The following is a 12,187-nucleotide window of genomic DNA, read 5'->3' as shown; positions in this document are numbered from 1 at the left end:
AAAGAAGAAGCCCAGGACAGGAAGTGGAGTCCACACATGCAAATGTATCTACCAGTATGACACTGCGACAGCTGCGCCAAGCTGTCTGTGACTCCTTCTCTCTGTTATATGCAAAGCACATGGTAAATTTCCACAGATATACCCTTAGACACATACATTTAGGGTGCCCACATCAGGAAAGAGATTCTGTGTTGCTGTTCCCAGTGTCACAAGATCGCTCTCACCACAGATGACAAACAGATATAATCAGCTCTCCAGAGACCCATCCTGCTGCGGCCACATTCATTACAGCTGAATTAATACATACTTCACATCAAACAGTCAGGGGCCACTGGCCACTGCATTATACTGACGCACACACTCTTACCCACATAAGTAACAGCAACATATTTAACGCATTTTCACGCACGCACACTTATATACCCATAATTGCACACACTGTCAGCACTCATTGTCGTCACATCAACACATATCTCATATCAAAGGAATTGTCTCTTTGACCCTCTGTGGCACATAGACCAGAATAATTGCATAATCTTCTAACTAAGGAGCGATATACATATCTAAATGACTGGCTGGGCCCGTCTGTCATTCCATCAGTAAAGATTTGCATGTGTGTGATGTATTTAATACTTTCTCATGCTGATCCACCACTCCATAATAACACAGCATGTGAATCAAGTCGAGGCAGACCTGAAGCTGATTTATAGTCTTCCACCGGCTGGAAGCTCTGTCCAGGGTGTTTGAAGCAACATGAGTGTGTCTGTGTATATGAATGGGCATACATAGATATGGATATAGGTGCTTGTGCAAGTGTCATTGTGTGTGTGTGTGTGTGTGTGTGTGTGTGTGTGTGTGTGTGTGTGTATGGCACGGGGCAGATGAAGGCATGTATATGTGCATGTGTGCGTGTGTGTGTGTTTGGCGGTTCACCCGTCTAATGCATGTCGTCTAGACAACATTTGTGCCCTGCGTCCGAAAGGGTGATTGTCTTATGCAAATGAGGCTACTCTAGCTGTGACATGTCATCCAGCATGTGGGTCATGTGATGAGAAACCAAGGCGAAGCGGTGACGGTTGATAGCCTGCTTTTTTTTATTTATTAGTGTGGCTATTGTTTAACATTACCTTTTCAGGCAGCGAAGACACTGGGTGGTATTCAGGCCAACAGAAAGAATACAATGTCCGATTTGTTAAAACCTTTATGTCGGCGTTTGAGTCCAATAGAAAAACTCGTTCTATTATATGGATGGGAACTGAATTTGATCACATAAATAATGTTTGGGTTTTCCCAAAAAGGGAGTTTAACCAAAAAAACAGGCAATTTACTTCCTTCCTTGTGGCCATATAATTTTAGTTCCAAAATATGTTGAGATTTTATTTGACCTTTCAGATTTCTGACACCTTGATAATGCAGCGGTGATCAGAATTTTATTTGTGACGTTCGCAGAACACAGAACTTTACATGTCTTGTCCCAGAAATTCCACAACAAGTGACTTCAAAATAAAATAAAAAGCTTTTCAAAATTATTTTTTATGTTCCTAAGATTTAGGCAGCCAAAACATTAAAACACTAAATAACACTGGCAGTGAATGGCACAGATGGTCTGCTGGGATTTTTTGGGTTCTGGCATCCCTCCACAGTAGTAGCTTTCCCTAGCAGAACAATGCTTCTTGCTGCACTGCAGAATATACTCAGGAGCAACTTAAGGAGTATGACAAAGAGCATAAGACACTCACCCAACCTCTAAATTCCCCTTATCCCAAGCTGATCGAGCATTCATACGATCTTCTGCACTCGGCACAGGGCTCCAAGGATTCTCTGCCAATGTCCTGGAGCTAGACACCACAGAAGTTTTGTCTCTATGCATCATCCAGTAGAGATCAGAGTCAGAGCTAAAGGTGCTCTTAGACAGTATGAGGCAGTTTGTTTTAATGTTTTACCTCATCAGTATACACAAATGAAATTTAATACAGACAGTTAAGCAGTCTATACGTTTCTTCTGCCATGGAGCTTAAAAATCTGAAATAAGGTTGTATGTGAGCACAGTCATATACTGCTTTAGTACTTTTCACCAAATATGGCAGCCATTTTCACCTAGTTGCCACTCAAAGTGCACTCTTTAATTATGGAAATCTTAAACGAGGAGGTTCTTGGACAGCAGAGAGCAGCATGGACTTGACAACCAAGGGCATGAATCGTGTAAATGGATTTCAAAACAGATGACCTGCATGCTGATCTTATGATCTGTGCCTTCCAGTCCTGCAAGCTTTTTACTTCTCATCTTTCTCATCATTCAGCGTGTTTTGCTCTGTCTTTCTCATGTAGGAATACCCCCCCAAACACACACACACACGCACACACGTAGGACACAGCCTGAGGTATTATCATAGGATATGTCCAGAGGTCCATGCTGACCTTTAACCCCAGTCTCTGGGAGAGATGGGGGGCCCATTCTCTGCCTGAGCATAAAGAGTGGTGGGGCCAACAGCGGTATTGTTGGAGATGGCTGCTGACTGACAGGTCATTTTTCACCCATTGTTTTTTTTTTTTCTTCAAACATCAATTTTTATCTTGCAAAGTAACGCCTTGGCAGCCATGAAAAGTGTAGCATGTTATTGTTTAGTGATGATCTGATGCCATTCCAAGCATATAGGTAGCCAAGGTTTGCTTCAGTTTCAAAAAGGTTCAAGCTGTTTAATTTTACTGATCAGCAGCTTCTAAAAAACAATAACAACAGAGTAAAAATAAGTACAGCATTTACAAAATCATTCTAGACATTTTCCTAAAACCAAACTAGAAAATAAACCATGCAGACAAACATATTTTTCAAAGGCTCGTTTACTTGCTGACACATCAACATACGTTCGTCTTAGTAGCCCGGCTCTGTTTTCTGTTGATATCTGGCATTCAATCAAAGCAGGGGAGCAAGACGCACTCCAAGTTTTAAATTGAATTTCATGCTGGATTAGTGGCACTCCTCTGAAATGCATGTGAGCTCGTCTTCACACTCTAGAGACATGCCGTGGATATGTGCGTGTATGTTTCTGTGTTTTTCCTTTGAATAGTACAGATAAGTTTGTCCTGGTAGTAAAGTAATTGTTGGTTCTGTTTGCCAACACTAGCCATGTTATGACCAGAGATGGGCAGTAACGCGTACTTGACTTTATTTTTTTTCTGCTGCGTTTTACTTGCATCTATTTGAAAGAGTGAGTGTAAACACAAAAAATATTTTATTTTATGTGCTGGAATGTGTAGAAAATAGGTTTAAATGTTAAACTAATTTATTCAAGTCAGAGAATGTTGCATATAATTAAATTTTTGCTTGATGCATAGAGTTAAAAGATTAAAACTGATAAAACAAGTTTAAAAAAAAGAGACTTTTCCATTTGATTACATTTTGTATGATGGATTATGCAGAAAAAGTAGAATTGGGCTGAAAGATCTATCGCTTTATCACCTATTCAGGTTGTAAATCGTGTTTTTAAAAAGTAACTAAGTAACTAAGTAATTAATTACTTTTGAAAATAAGTAATCAGTAAAGTAACGGGATTGCTTTTTTGGGGAAGTAATCAGTAATTAGTTACTGATTACTTTTTTCAAGTAACTTGACCAACACTGGTTATGACAGACCAGAATAAAGAAGAAAATAATTTTATTTTATGATATATATACATATATATGTTCTGGAATATACTGAATGTTTAAGCTTAACCTGCAAGGGCTATCTGCAGTCCTGTATCTATTTCTCTAAGTCTCAAGTTCTTCAAAATTACGACAAATCCAATCTAATTCGGAAAGTCTGCACTTGCTCATGTGCACGCACACAATTTCGTGTCTTGCTCCCTCCCTCCCTTCTGTCCCTGGCCAGGTCTGATGGGGTCCAGGCAGCCTTGGGTCTGTCTGTCCTTTGCCATGTGTCCTCTTTAGCACTGACCCATGCTGGAGGAGCAGGGACCAGGGCCTCAGGGCTGAGGTGCTAAAGAAGGGAAGGAGTGTGTGTGAGGAAGGGGGGAGATGGCCTCTGCTAGAGGCAATGGGTGAGCAGAGGGCAACAGTGTGGCAGTTGAATGTAAGCCATGCAAGCCTCTCCTTTCCTGCCATCCACCACTCCACCCCTCCCTCGTGATCCTGCCCTGAATGACATGGATGAATAACAGAGATGTGCAGCGGTACAGGCTGCCCTGCTGCTGACCCTGTCTGCTCTAGCCAGACCATGGACAGAGTGTATGTGTCCGTGTGCACGTGTGTGTGAGACAGAAAGAGAAGAAGAGAGAGTTTCATATATGCAGAAAGTTTCATATATTCCTTCATGCCTGCCTGAAGTGTGCACCGGTATTAGATAGTGCAGAAACTATCTAATATCAATGTTTGTAGGCCTTGCTGTGTATTTTCTTATCGATATGTGTGCGTGTGTGTATGTGTATGTGTGGCCAGCAGGGAAAAATAAACAATGTGCTCTCCTTGTCAAAGGCAAAGCCCCGGGGCTGTGAAATATCTCGGAACCCAGCTCACACAGGGAATGAAATCAAGCAAAGGAAGAGGGAGAAAAAAAGGAGCTTCACTCCATATGGCACATGGCTAAGGCAAGTCGCTGTTCATGTGCAAGCTTATATTGTTTGTATGTGTGTGGGCAGCAATTTATTGTGCTTTGAAAATTATATGATATATAAATCTCCACCTTGAATTTAAAGGAGCAATGTCACTGGATTGTCCTATGCTACAAAAAATGTCTATAATTACACAAATGCAGTTCTTCCCTGCTCATGATTACTGTCTTAACTAGATATATATCTATTTATGTATATGAATGTGAATGGATGTGAATGTGGCATAAATAAATCTGCATTATTGACAAGATAGAAAATTGAAAGCTGTAACTTTACTTAAATTAACATTATATGGTTTTGAATTATTTTACTCTTGCACGTTTTGGTATTTAACGAAATTAATTTAAGTAATTCCAGCTAATCGTCCATGCCATGCCGAAAAAAAGCAAACAATATTTTCATCACTTGAAATTTCAATTACTAAAACATTAAAGAACACATTTTGTAACTCAATTTAGAGATTGATTTTACCTGCAAATATATTATTTAAATCAAAAGACTGGTAACAAGGATCCAAAGGGTCTTGTTGTGTCTGGAAACTTTGTTTGGCACTTGGTATACATTTTTATTCACTGTTTATTATCGTTTTTGATTGCTGTTTGGATAGGTTTACGAACCTTTGATAACCCCTATTATGAAGGGATCCTGACAAAGCAGCCACATGGTTGGTACGAGATAGGAGACAAAACTCTGAAGCAGAAAGTTCCTCTTTTGAAAGATGAAGCTAGAAAATTTTTACTAGAATTTGACAGCTATGAGCAAAGAAGAGCATTAAAATAAGTACATAATAATTAGTTTAAAGAAAGATACAAAATCAGCTTTTTCTGTAATATTTAAAGCAGAATTAATGTACTCAATGTAGCTGTTTTTAGATTTTTAGCAATAATATTTTTATTTTTATATTAAGACTTTTATAATGATATTGGAAATAATCACTTTAAGTCTTTTTCTTTCTTTTTTTTATTTGATGTGTCCTGTTACGTACAATCGATGTTTACTCACTGCTTCTATATACTAAAAATATGATGACAGCAAACCTTACTGTGTGGTCCGGTGATTAATGTTACAATAAGGATGGACAGTTTTGAAAACTGTTGTAACACGTGTGACAGTAACGATGCTATGCAAATTTGCAGCAATCAATCTTAGCACAGAAGTGGTTAAGTTTCAGAGGGAGGTGGAACAAAAAGCCAGCCATATTGCCAGTGCTGTGTGCCAAGTGATACTCGTGGCCTCTGCCCGGCCCTCCTATTATGAGGCTGGCAATAAGTTGGCCTGCCCGCTGGGGAAAACAGGGAGCTGACACCAGGAACATATGCAGCAACACCTGATTGCTACGCCACCACCACAGCAGACCTGGCTGCCAGGAAGAGCGCAAACACAGCACATGTAGATTCAGCACACGGAGTTTTAATAAAATATCCCTACATTCTAGCACACGTTAACGATATATAGTGAACAGGATGCTTGTGATGGAATATGTACCCTACACATATTTTCACTCATCACTTTCCACGCTTTACACGTAACACCCACAAAGCACATGCATACACAAACACACACACTTATAGAGTAAACCCACTGGGGATTAATTTCCTTATTCAGAGAGTGTGTATGCCAAGCTTGGCTGGTGTGCCAGTTGCCCGCGGTGCACCACACGCTGCCATGCTGTGCCAGCAAACAGCACTGATGCCCTCCATTTGCAGAGTCACATATATCAAATGCATGCTGCTATCACTTAGCCCTCAGTAGTGTGAACCCTGCTCGCCTGCCCGCCTCGCTGTGCAAATGTGTTTGTGTTTAGCATCTGGTTTCATCCTCCGTTATGTACTCTGATGCATTTGATTGACGACAGTCCTGCATAATGCAATGATTGATTGTATGAAAATCTGAGTGAATGGAAATGTTTTCTGGGATTATCTGTGACCAGACACTCACCCCGCTCTGCCTCAACGCAAGCTGACGTTTCTTGGGATTTAATTTTCAGCAGTTTTATAGGACTTTATACTAATTTGCAAACCCTTGACCTTCTTAACAAATCCATACAAAATACACTCAAACTGCAACACGATTTTCTGCCCCTCTGGCCGGTAAACCCCTGTTAGTGCATCATTATAGAGCCATGTGTTTTAGTTGGAAGAAAGCTTGAAAGAGAAGGAGGAGGGTGGGGGAGTTGTTAGAGACTAGGCCTGCATTGTCTACAGCCTCTCAAAAGGTTTTACTGTTGTTCATGGTCACGTTCTGAACTGGATGAGACCCTACAGGTGTCCCTGCTCTCAAAATGTGTTCCCCAGACCCTTCACCAGCCCCCCTCAAGCCGCCCGCCTGTGACCCCTGACCCCACAGACCCCGGGAAGTATGGGTAATGGCAGGCTTGTCAATAAAGTCCAGGGTCACTAATAGACCAGCTTTGTTCGGTGATGTCAGCTTCCAAAAAGGAAAAGAAGGGTAAAAAAAAAAACATCTCCCTCCAACCCACCATCCTCATAACGTATCTGGGTCTATTGAAATTACAAATGGGTGCTTTTGATTAAATCCCACTACCCACCACCTTTCTTTACCCCTCTCCTGCTTGTCTGCCTCTCCTCATCTTCTTCCATCACCTTGCCTGGCTCTTCTCGTCTTTAACTCCAAAGAGGTGCTTGTGCACTGGGCTAAAAGGTCTTAATGTGTCTGCATTCATGGAGCCACACCATAGAAGGCTGTTTTTAACCCTGTTTAAGGCCTTGCATCCATTTGGCCAGGAGTCCTTCACTCCTTGTCCCTCCCCCTCTCCGTATCTCTCTCCATTTTCAACCTCCTTCACTCTCTCTTGCTCTCTTTCTCTCTTCCACCCACATCCCAATCCTTTTGTGATAGGATATGAATGCACTTTGCTAGTTGATAATTACACTCTCCTTCTCTGCCCTCCTCTCCCTTTCTGACAGTGGGATCCACAGGCAGTCCTTATTCAGCTAGTAATTTGCCTGTCCTCCTCATTCATTGAGAAGGTACAAATTATCCTTCACACGGGCACTGGCTATTCTCCCTCTCAGCCAGTGTGATGAGGACTGCACTAAAGAGAAAATAGCCAAGAATATGCACTTTGCATCTGCTCTAAGTGTAATCTGAAAGAAGAGATTTGTGTTTCATTCAGAAAGTACAGATTTCTGGTTAATATGGCAGGCAAATAGAAAAAAGTAATAATGAACGCTCATAATCGCGCTGCATTTTTACAGTAAAAATATGATCACAATTATACAAGAATCTCCAACTTTCAAACAATTTGTTTTGAATGTTTTGACCATATTAAACACTAAATGTTTAGCACAAGCATCATAATTATAGTCAACGCTATAGTTGGCCATCTTGAGATAATTCACTGTCATGATTCCTGGCATTAGTGTCCAGACTTGGGCACATTTGGACATTTGCTCCTCATTGCCTTCTCATCAACACCCATAGCTGAGGTCTCACCACCAACCCAACTGTGCTTAAGGCTCATCCAAAATAGTCCGAGCGACAAACAGATAGTTAGCAAATGAAAGGATTCCACGACAAATTACTTACAGGACTCTGACTTCTCGAGAGCATATGTGTCTGCAACCATTTATATCGCTTTTATGAGTGTATAGTTTAGTCAGGATTTATGGCTGGATATGAAGTGTGTACAGTATAACACCCTCTCAGGCTGGAGTGTTTTGAATCCTTAGACAGTGTGGGTTTACTTCAGCATATCTGTGTGAATTTAATTATAAGTGCTTTGCTCAGTTAAAAGTGTGACAGCACTATGGGCCATTTCGGTAATTTATTTATGGGCTGCGTTGGCAGCATAGAGGAACCTCATTGGCTGGGAGCAGGGTTCAAGCAGCCGGTGGCGATTACAGGGCAAACGTGACCACTGGATAGACAACGACCGACCCAGGAAGTCAACAGGAAATGCTTTTTTAAAGACCATAATCATGTTTTGTCAAGTAATTACAGAACGAGAAAGAAAGTATGAAAACACATGGTAATAATGGGACAAAGCATTGATCATAACTGTACGAAACAACTCCTGATGGTCATGGAGGGACAATAGAGTACAAAGGCATCCATTGTTCCTTGACTCAGTGAACTATGTAGCTCGTTAGGTGGAGCTTTCCAAGATTAAAGAGATGGATATGAGCGGAGGAGTCAAGGCCTGAGGTTAGAACTGGGGGCGAAAATCGACACTCCGCCACTGCAGAAATGATCCAGCTCCCCAGCCCCTGACCCCACAGTGACCTGCAGCCTTTGATTTCTGTCCTCTTTTTTGTCCCCACATCCAGAACACACATCATTTCATCTCTTTGCATATTATTAAACTCCTCCCCACCCTCCTCATTTCTAATAAGGCCTGTCTGAGTTTTTTCGCCTTTTCCTCCTTTTTTCTTGTTTTCTTACAACTGTTGTCGTCTTCCTCCCTGTAAGGGGTCCATAATTGATGGATTTCAATGAAAGGTGTAGGTGTGTATGTACATCCACCAAAAGCATTGATATTCTCCCCGAGGCAAAGGAAGAGAGAGGGAGAAAGACAGAGAGGGAGAGAGAGGTGACCCTGCTGGCTGAGTGGCAGTGGCCGTCATGCATAGCATCTCTAAAATGGGGATGGGGGGGTGAATGTCACTTTCAAGTCTCTCCTCGGCACTCTCCCTTAATGAGAGATGGGTTCTGCTCCGCAGACAGCCAAGGGGACCAAGGAAATGCCCTCCCCCCCTCCTCCCCATTCCTCCCCTCCACCTCTCAGATCTCTAATCCTCCAAGGAGCTGACAGCTCGAAGATCCGCAAGCCTGCATCTCCTCCACCTGCACAACCTCATTTTCCAATCATAACAACAACAAAGGTAGGGAGATTTCTCTTCACAGGTATTCTCCCGGTCTTCGTGACACACATATCATCTTTTACATCACTCTTAATCCAAATGATACCAACATACATTCTAACACTGGCTCAAACCACAGCCCCTACTTCACTCTTCTTAAGTGAGGGACGCACACTAATGCTATTTAGCTAGCCAGGCTAGTGATTCATCCATTCCAGCTGAAAGGAAAGGTGAGAGGAGAGATCTCCCAGGACTCCTTGCAGCCCCCATCTGTCAGACACACCCGGCCCACTGATTTACATTTACCGCAAGGATTTATGGGATGCCCGCCACAAAACGAGTCGAAGCAGCAAGAATCATGGGGCGAGAGACAGAGCGGGGAAATTATTCAAAGCAGTGATTATTTTGGGACGGCCATTACGCATGCACACCTGATCAGGGGGTGTCACCCGTGACTCCCCCCATCCACCATGATGGAGAGGGGCCTCATCCGTGCTGCGCTCTTATTTTACCTGGCTTGCATAAAGGAGAATTCTCTTAGGCACCAGGAGAGCCTACTAAGGCTAAATTAGGCCCCCGGACAGGCAGAGGAGAATGGAGAGAAGAGCAGATGAGGCAGTTATGTATGCACAAGGGATTGAGATGAGGGATACTGGTCAAATTCACGATCAATCTTAAACCAAGTGTATCATAGTTATATATTTGCAAATCCAAATTTGCTACTTTCTGTGTAGTAATTGTTTACGAGGTTTTTTCACTATACTAGGCCAGATTCTTCAGCTTCAAGAAAACATTATATTACGTGCATTTAATATTAAATGCATAAGTACTGCAAACAATTTAAAGCTAAGTACAGCAGATTATCATAAATGTGTGAATTTCTGTATGATTAACAGGTGACATTTGCTAGACCACCTGCACTCTCTGTTATTCAGAAGCCCAGAAAATGTCACAATGACAGCCCTCCTTTCAACATGGCTCTTAAAGCCCTACTCACTTGCCAACTTCAGGAAGGATCATCATTTACAGTCATTACTTACAGCACTTTGCAGTCTGTAGCTGAAAAGGGTTAGCGTAGCCAGCTTTGAGCACATGTTCCTTTGCTGCAGCTTTACAACTAAGGTCAGCTCAACTGCAACTCTCGGCCCTCCTCCTCTCTCCTCCTCCGCTTCCCTTCTCCTCGCCAAGTTCATTACCAGTGGCCCCCAGGTACGACCTGATTTCAATGCACTTTGTTCAATTGCCCTACTTGGAAGATCCTGCCAAAATGGGGCCAGCTGATTATGCGCTACCGCCACTTTGCTTATTTTATTTAATGCTCAAAACAGCAGATAATTTCTATGCTACTTCAATGGCAACTATTCAATTTTTACTTCTTGTTTCATTTGCTACCTCATGTATTCAAAGCATCAATTTATTTCTCATGCTAATTACACTTCATAGCAACATTGGAAATAAGTTTTAGGATAGCTTACACTTAGCAAGTGTCAAAGTGGTGTCGAAGAGCAATTGAGAATTTCTGATTAGCTGTTAGCAGTTAACTGACCTCAAGATGAAAAGAGCAAATGTAATATCTTATTTGCAGTGATGGAGTCAACATCGCTGACCTCTAGCATACCGTTCTGCCTTCAGAATGAGATTCATTTAAATCTGTGTCAGTAATTCCACCTGCACTTGTTTTTCATCATTCTAAAAAAAAGAAAAAAGAAAACCTATGTATTTGAATTACGTGCCTGTGTGTGTATTCTAAAACTATTTATTGCTTCTCCTGTAAACTTAGCAACTCAAGTTTCAATATTGTCACTCTACACCTAAGTCAATGCTACATTTTTCATTTATCTTAAAATGTAGATGTAGAATCCTTATAATATATGTAAAAGTAAGAGGTAAACAATCGTTGCTGCAAAGACTTTCTGTGTCAGAAGAACTGGGGTGTTTTATTGCGCCTCTGGCCAAGGCTGTGATCCCCTTACCTATGAGATGCATTTACAGGCATTACAGAACTGGCCAAAGTTCAACACTGAGCAGGATAATATTTCTGTTTTACTACACACTCTGTTCCCTATTCATCTACTGCCTGACTGCTAAATAAGGTTTTTTTTACTGAGATGAATAGCAGACTGGGAGTTACTATTTGAATCCAAGTCAAAGGGACTTACTCGTTCTATGATTGTCTTTTTCCTGGCAGTGACGATCAGCTTACTAAAAATGGCCTTCTCTTTGTGCCAGCTGATCCTGGGATGATGAACCATTTCGCTGGGTCCAAAGGAAAGTTGATTTGCCCCCAAAACACAGAATCCTTAATTTGTCTGTTTGAAAGTGGAACACAGAAGGAGAATTGACTGTAGTCCATTTGTGCCATACTAAGTCTCACAGAGAAAGAGGTGTGAGCAAAGTCGACTGTAAGGCTTAAAGAGGCAGCCGGGAGAAAAGCAGCTTGGACAAGAGAAGTGCTGAACTAGGTGGGCAGATTAGTATCACAAGACTTTGTCAGAAGGATGAAACGATGATGGAACAGTCTTCTCTGCATGATATTCTCAAATGTTGTTACTGATAGTAAAAATCAGACTGAGAGGTTAAAGCAGCATACTGAATAAAAGCTGTGCATTTCAGTTCTTATCAGTTTTTCATGAACAATAACAAGTATAATAGTTTTTAGTCACAAATTAGCATACTCCACAGCGCCCAGTCCCCCGATACCATTGTCTTTATAGTGAACTGATAGAAAACTGGGGACATGGTGATTGTGAATAT

The 12,187-nt window shown here is 41.6% G+C and overlaps 1 protein-coding gene across 1 annotated transcript in view; it reads right to left on the bottom strand.

Moving 5' to 3' along the window:
• LOC147328383 (protein transport protein Sec23B) overlaps positions 1-11,813 on the bottom strand; it is a 137,710-nt gene extending 125,897 nt beyond the window's left edge. The window contains exon 1 of the mRNA XM_086296708.1: positions 11,593-11,813. The gene's annotated coding sequence lies outside the window, so the exon portion shown is untranslated. The remainder of the gene's footprint in view (positions 1-11,592) is intronic.
• Positions 11,814-12,187: the final 374 nt, after the last annotated feature.

This window comes from Aulonocara sp. 'chitande type north' Nkhata Bay, linkage group LG6 (genome assembly GCF_057382095.1).
Source record: "Aulonocara sp. 'chitande type north' Nkhata Bay isolate Kocher_YH1m ecotype deep benthic linkage group LG6, A_spYH_male_GT1.1, whole genome shotgun sequence".
Classification (NCBI taxonomy): domain Eukaryota; kingdom Metazoa; phylum Chordata; class Actinopteri; order Cichliformes; family Cichlidae; genus Aulonocara; species Aulonocara sp. 'chitande type north' Nkhata Bay.
This window is presented reverse-complemented; position numbering and strand designations above follow the sequence as displayed.